Genomic DNA, 7,758 nt, shown 5'->3' with positions numbered 1-7,758 from the left:
GATGCTTCATTCAATCTCCTAAAGATCTTATAATGTATTAGTGAATTTAAAACTCAAGCATTATTACTTCAGCAAAATAAACATAAGACTGATTGAAATTTCATTGCAGAACTACATGGGAAAAATCCTAATAAATTAAAAATACCAGAAACAGTAAGACTATATGCTTGTAATGTTAATTTCTTGAAATTACTGTTTGTCATCTTTAATTAATTAATTTGTCATCTTTAATTAATTTAATTAATTTATTCATTAAGAGTTTCAAAAATAAGTCAAAAGGGCCTAGAAAATCTCTGATTAAAGCTCGCATACTCATGAAAACTTTCTATATTGCCAAAGACAGTATACCCAGTGAAGACAAAAAAATTATTACATGGAAGCCTCATAAATATTTTTGTTCCATTTAGCACTAGATGATTGATCCATTTCATTGCAGTTAGTGGTAAATAATCAATTTCACTAAGAAAAGTAAACTGATGTGCTACATTATTGGCAAGATCATTTCACAATAAATGACCTCTCAATTTTATTTCATTCTTCCTATGAATATAGGGCCAAACTCACAAGCAATTCAGGAAATAACATACATGGAACGCTCCTGCACTGTCACTGACAACTAATACCATAGTGGCATAAATTCATTAATTGAATTGCTGAACATCTATTAAACACAAAAGGTTCAATTACTCATTTTCTGGGATAGAGTTCCAATAAACATTCGAGCAGACAGAGACAGAGCTGGTCTATAATTCACCATGTGGCATGAAGCTGCCTACTGACCAGCATGCTGCACTACAACGGTGACTCCAGCAAAAACCAACTGCAGTTCCACAACTTTCTTTCATGCTTCCATGTTTCCGCTACCCTGGTTGCTTCAACACATATAAGCAATTCATTTGTGTTTAATTTTTTTCATTCACACCTCAGTTCTAACTTTTGCTTTGGGAAACACTAATGGTGTCAGTGTGTTTTAAGTTTGTCTCCTCAGCATCAAGAGAGGATGTTGCTGGCGAAATGGAGACGTACAGTAAGAAATTGAAAACTTGACTTGAAAGTAGATGTTCTGTGTGTATATGACTGATGTAACTAGTGCATCTTCTACCTGTTCAAAATAGTCTGAACTCCGTATTCTTTTAAAATTCTGACCTGTGAATTTACGCTACATGGCAAAACGTCTAGATGCAATGGGACCAGTTCTGAAAGCCAGTGAAGAGAGGGACAAAAGGAGATCCCTTCACAGCCACAAGGACTCCAGCTCGGAAGCCCTTTGAAATGCCTGTGCTCTTCTCAGGGTTAAAGAAATGCAAGATACAGCTAAATACTGACAGGAGCAATCCAGATTTTCTTATAAACTTCTTCTGTTTTAGAATAATAGACGTATCTAAAAAACATCTGAAAAAGTATTCAATTATCATTAATCACCTCAGAATCTCAATCTCACTTCAGTCAGAAAAGATAGTGTTGCTGCTGGGCATGGTGGCACAGACCTGTAATCCCAGCACTGGGGAGGTTGAGGTAGGAGGATGTTTGTAAGTTCGAAACCAACTTGGGCTACGAAGTAAGCTTAAGGCCAGCTTGAACTGCATAGCAAGACCATATCTCTAAAAGACAAAAAATTGTGTATATATATATATATATATATATATATATATATGGTCTTGCTAACAAATCAAACTCACTTTATTTAGAAGAAAAGCTGTATAATGTGATGGCCTTTGTTCATCCTTGAGGACATGCACAGATTCTTAAATAAAAATTTAAATATGGGAAAGATCATTTCATCTTTTAATATTTAATTTGCAACTTTGTCATTACATGAGGAATTATACTTAAAAACGGTCTCATAACTGGGTTAAGTATGTGTTTGTACAATACTCTTTGGCAGTGTACAAGTACACATTCAAAGTCTAAGTCAAAATTTCTGCTGGACTCAGGTAATATTGAGTTCATGGTGTCTCCAAATCACGAAACCTCCTAGTGAGAATGTCTGATTTTCTTGTCTAATTTTCAAAATAATATTCATTATTTTTCTACTGAAGAAGTCTCTTTTAAGCTGACTTTCTTTTTATTAATTTTATGATTTTTTATTTCCTTGCATTATTTTTCTTTCTATTCTGATGTTTATAAATGTGTTCCCTTCAGGAGTTTTAAGTTTGTATTGGTTTTGTTTCCTGTAATATTGAGATATATCGCTGAGCACTTGGGATTGCACTAGTCTTAATGTGGGCATTCACATCGATAAGCGTCCCTCTTAGAATGGTTTCCTTGCCACTTGGGTATGCTGTGCCATATTTGACATTTGATTTGAGGAACTTTTTAATTTCCTCTCTGATTTATTCTGTGGCACACAGACTACTTATGAATAAATTATCAATTCCATTATTTACGGAGTGTCTATGGTTTCTTTTGCTGTTGATTTTGACATTTATTCCACGTCACTCAATTCTATGCGAGAGATTATTTCAATTTTTTTGCGTTTTCTTAAGCATACAGTCAGCAGTGCAAATTGCTCCAAATGTTCCTGAGAAAAATGTCTGTTCTGTTGTTGGATGAAGCATTGTTTAAATATTTGTTAATTCATCTAGTCAGAGATGTCATTCAACTCTAATATTATTCTTTATGATTGGCTAAGCCATTCCTGAAAGTGAAATACCAAAATCATCTGGCATGATTATTTTGGTATCTCTGCTTTTATGTACAGAACTTTTTTATCAAAGAAGTGAATAAAAGATTTGATTCTTTTCAAAAATAAGATTGTTTACTAGCTAAACTTACCAAAAGAAAGAAAGAAAAAAAGACTGACAGCAATGCAATTAGTAATGAAAACACAATGAACACTGTTGAAACACTGAATATTTTAGAAACTATTTTGAAAATTTCTAATCCAATAAATTAGAGAAACGAGAGCCAAGACATAAAAAGCTTGACCAGGGCCAGGGAGGTGGCTCAGTGGAATAAGTGCTTCCCTGGCAAGCACAAGGGCCTGAGTTCAATCCCCAGTTCTGCAAAAAAAAAAAAAAAAAAAAAAGCCTGACCAGAACAGAGACAGTACTAAAGAAAAGCTACTAAGAAAAGCTTCACACCTAATGAATTCATTGCTAAATTTTAGAGTAACTTCAAGGAAGAACTAATGGCAGTATTTCTCAAACTCTCCCAGGAACCTGAAAGGGAAGGATCCTTGCCAAACTCATTCCTTGAAGTTAGCAATATCCTGATATGTGCCTTGGTTTTCTCATCTATAAAATGGGACTCCAATGTTTACTACACTAGAAGGCTATTTGTGAAGTGAGAAAAATCAACAAGTGTCTCACCCTGTGACTATGTGTTACATAATCACTAGACAATAACTTTTTTACCTGACAAAAGAATTGATATTTTATTTTACATGCCTTTCTTTTCTCTTGCTTCTTTATGTTCCCCTGCATATTTTCTTCTCTCAGTTCTTCCTATTTACATTCTCTTCCAGAAACTTGTCCTTAAGATTCACCTGAATGCATTAAAGTTTAATTTTAAAATCTACAGTGCTTTATTACTGTCCCTGTTTTTTCCTGATGCAATGTAAAAGAAAGGACACCTTTAAATAAATTCTTAATAATGTCACTACATGTTGTTTGCTTCTCAATTTATGTTATCTGTAGTTATTCTCTCCTCTGTTCAGTGTTAGGAACTGAGCCCTGCATTCCTAACAGACATGGAAAAAACTCTCACATGGCGATGTGGCCACAACATTGGACCCATCACAGGAAGACTCCCACTCAGCAGTGGGAGAGATGATGGCTTTCCCCTTCCACCAGCAAGGCCGAACACATGCAGATATCAGGAGAAATCAAGCACCAAAATGTTTCAAAAGTATAGAGCCCCATCAAAAGTGATCCACTTTTATATTTACTGAATTCAAAGAATTTCCAAAGAATTCAAGAACTGATGGTTACAATGCTTATGAAGTCAAAGAAGAGACAGATAAACAACACATGAAGGGCAACTTCAGTAAAGGAGATTTTGAGGAAAGAATCAAGCAAAGGTTCTGAAAATAAATGTCCTCACAAGTTAAATAAAATCTCAGTGGAAAGGAGACAGGAGGCAAAAGGAATCAAAAGATAGGATACCAAGATATGAAGACAAGTTTGATATTCTAGAATGTGTAGTTAGGAATTATACAAAAGAAGAAACCTTGAAAAAAAATTTTTTTCTTTTCCTTTTATTTTTTAATGTATTTAGTTGTTTCAGGGTCTCGCTGCACAGCTTGGACTCATGGTGATCCTCCTGCTTTCAACCTCCCCAGTGCTGGGATTACAGGTGGTGCCAGTAAGCCTGGACTCTGGCCGGCTCAGCACGCCCTGGGGTCGGGACTGGCATGGCATGTGGTGCTGGGGATTGAACTGTGTGTGGTCCCTGCACTTGCCTAAGCTTGCCTGAGCAGCCTGAGCTATCTCACTGGCCTGAAAAAAGGTGTTAAGAGAAGCCAGACAACTCTAAAAGAACAAATTTAAGAATCAATGGTATCAAGGAGGTCATGGAAGTATAGGTTAATGACATAAAAATCTATTCACTGAAATAATTGTAGAACATTATCCAACCCTGGAGAATAAAATGGATTCCCAAGTAAAGGAGGCATTTAGAACCCCAAACAGACATTACCAGGAAACATTTCTCCATAACATGCCGTTGCATAATGCAAGAAATTCAGAACGAAGAGTACCAAAAGCAGTTAAGGAGGAGCATCAAGTGTCTCCTGAGGGCAAACTCATTAGAGCAACAGATTTCTGAACAGAAACCTTCAGGGCTATGAAGGCTTGGAATCATGTATTTTAAGCTCTAAAACAAAACAATTACGAACACAGATTACAATATCCTACAAGATTTTCCTTCAAATTCTAGGAAGAAATAAATATCCTTCATCTTTATAAACTACAGAAATCATGACCACTAAACTTGCATTGCAGAAAATACTTATGGGAATCCTAAACACAAATGGAGACTACAGAAACACCCAGAAAACTGGGGGGAAAACAGATATAAGAATGAAAAACACAAATCAATTAAATACTATGAAAGCAACAAAATGTCCAAAAAATGACAAAAGTTATTATACACTTTTCAATAGTGATCATTATAAATGATTTTGATTTTTATTTAAAAGACATACTGGCAGACTTAATCAAATGAGAAAAACTACACATTACCTATAAGAAACACACTTTATCTACAAAGACACAGACTGAAGGTGAAAGGATAGAAAGCGACAATTCAAGCAGCTAGTTCCTGAAAGCAACCCTGAGAAGCTACACTTACATGTGATAAAGCAAACATCAAGTAAAATTGGCTGAGAGAGAAAAAGAAGGCTACTATGTATTAGTAAAGGATACACTTAAGGAAGAAGCTGTGACAGTTATAAATACATGTGAACCAATCTTCAGTGCAGCTAATTTCATAAAACAAACACTACCTGGTGTCAAGGGTCACACAGACTCCCATAAAATCATGCTGAACATCCAACGTTCACAAATAGGTAAACCGAACAGAAACATCAACAAGGAAATATTACTGCTAAATAATGCTGCAAAATAAATGGACTTAACAGACAGCAATACGATTTCATCCAACAATAGGAGAATATACATTTGTTTTTTAGCAGTCCCTAGAATTTTCTACAAAAGAACATCCCATTTTAGGCCATAAAGTGAGTCTTAATACACAGAAAAGAGTAGAAATAATCTCACATATTGTATCAAATGGAATGAAATAGAAATCAACAGCAAAGGAAACCACAGAAACTTCCCAAACACATAGAGAGTGAATAATTCATTCTTGAATGATAAATGAACACTGGAAGAAATCAGGGGAAAAACCTAAAAATTTCTATAATCAGACAATAATAGAAATGCAACATATTGAAATCTGAGGGACACAATGAAACAAGCTCCCAAAGAGAATTTAAAGCTGTCGGGCTTAAATTAGAAAAGCAGAGCAATCCACCATGTGCCCCAAAGGTCCTAAGAAAACAACAAGCCATTCCGGAAGTCATCAGAAGGAAAGAAATCGTAACGAACAGGGCAGAAGTTAATGACTGTTGAACTTTTTTGAAATATCAGTGAAATAAAGAGTTGTTTCTTTCAAAAGATGAATAACCTTAATAAAACCTTAAGCATCCCCCCCAAAAAAAAGACAAAAATCAGAGAGGCTCAAATTTGTAAAAGGCAAATTTCTCTTTGACAATTTATAGGATTATTAATAATTATTTTGCAATTTTACATTCCAAGAAGTTGAAGAATGTAGATGTGCAAAAATACCAAACTAAATAAACAAACACTGAGGTTGACATAAGAACAAAAACTCTACCAACGAAGCCCAGCACCCAATGGATCTACTTCTGAGTTTTATCTAATTATTAGGTGAAGATTTATAACGGCACTCCTTGAGCGCTTCCATTTAATAAAAAAGGAAGGAGTGATTCCAAACTTACTTGGTGAGGCCAGTGTTACCCTGAGAACAAAACCAGGTAAGTTCTCAACAACAGCAACAACAAAAAGTACAGATCAATATCATTGATGAGCATAGATGAAAAATGCTCAATAAGCTTTTTGCAAGCAAAACTCAACTCATTAAAAAGATCATTCGCTGTAATGAAGTTGGCTTCATTCTAAGTATATAAGAATGGCTCATCATACATAAATCAAGACATCGGGCTGGTGAGATAGCTCAGCGCTTGCCTTTTCCTTAAACTTCTCATCATTAAGTACATATTTTTACCTTTGAGTTATCTCGCCCTCTCCCCACATGGTGGCCTCAGCAAAAAAGAATAAGAAGGGGAAGACCATCTCCCTAACAGACTTTCTCGCTGAGGATGGCGGGACTGGTGGAGGAACCACCTACATCTCCAAACCAGTCAGCTCAGCTGATGAAAGGGCTGACCTGGAAGGAGATGTTTCAGCCAGCCGGCACAGCAATGGCCATGATGTGCCTAGGGCACCTCCAATAGACCGTTCCATCCTCCCCGCTGCTCCACAGACTGCTCGGGAACCCAATACTGACCGGAGCCGTCTTCCCAAATCACAACCCTACACAGCTTTTCTGGTGAATCTACCCTATGAAATGATGGAAGAGTCTATTAAGGAATTCTTTAGAGGATTAAATAGCAGTGCAGTGTGCTTGTCATGTGGACCCAGCAATCCAGGCAGGTTGAAAGGTTTTGGTTATGCTGAGCTTGAGGACCTGGATTCCCTGCTCTGTGCCCTGGGTCTTGATGAAGAGTCTCTAGGTAGCAGGAGAATTCGAATGGATGTTGCTGATCAAGCACAGGAGAAAGACAGGGATAATCACTCTTTTGGGCAAAAGAGAAATCAAGACTGTGACAAACAGACACAGATGGGAGGGCCCGCCCTGCCACAGACATCTTCGAGGACTACCCGCGGGGGAGAGGGGATGATAGCTTTGGAGACAAGTTCGGCAATAGTTACGATTCAGACCAGTACTGTGATGGGTATTGGGATTGGAATGGATCCCGTGACGGCCACACCAGGATAGGGATCGAAACGGGGCCGAGATCGCTATGATGACTGAGGCAGCAGAGACTATGATAGAGGCTATGATTCCAGAATAGGCAGTGGCAGAAGAGCCTTTGGCAGTAGTTACTGTAGAAGTGATGGTTACAGAGGAGGAGGAGGAGGAGGAGGACGAGGACGAGGACGAGGAGGACGAGGAGGAGGGGAGGAGAAACAGGGGGAGGAGGAGGAGGAGGGGAGGAGGAGGGGGAGAAGG

General features: G+C 37.4%; 1 pseudogene; it reads left to right on the top strand.

The window, feature by feature from the left end:
* Window positions 1–6,777: 6,777 nt before the first annotated feature.
* The window catches only part of LOC101576459, a 9,065-nt pseudogene continuing 8,084 nt past the window's right edge, over window positions 6,778–7,758 (top strand).

Source organism: Octodon degus, unplaced genomic scaffold, assembly GCF_000260255.1.
Source record: "Octodon degus isolate 3935 unplaced genomic scaffold, OctDeg1.0 scaffold00034, whole genome shotgun sequence".
NCBI classification, from domain to species: Eukaryota; Metazoa; Chordata; class Mammalia; order Rodentia; family Octodontidae; genus Octodon; species Octodon degus.
Note: the sequence above shows the minus strand (reverse complement) of the source record. Positions and strands in the feature narration are given on the sequence as shown.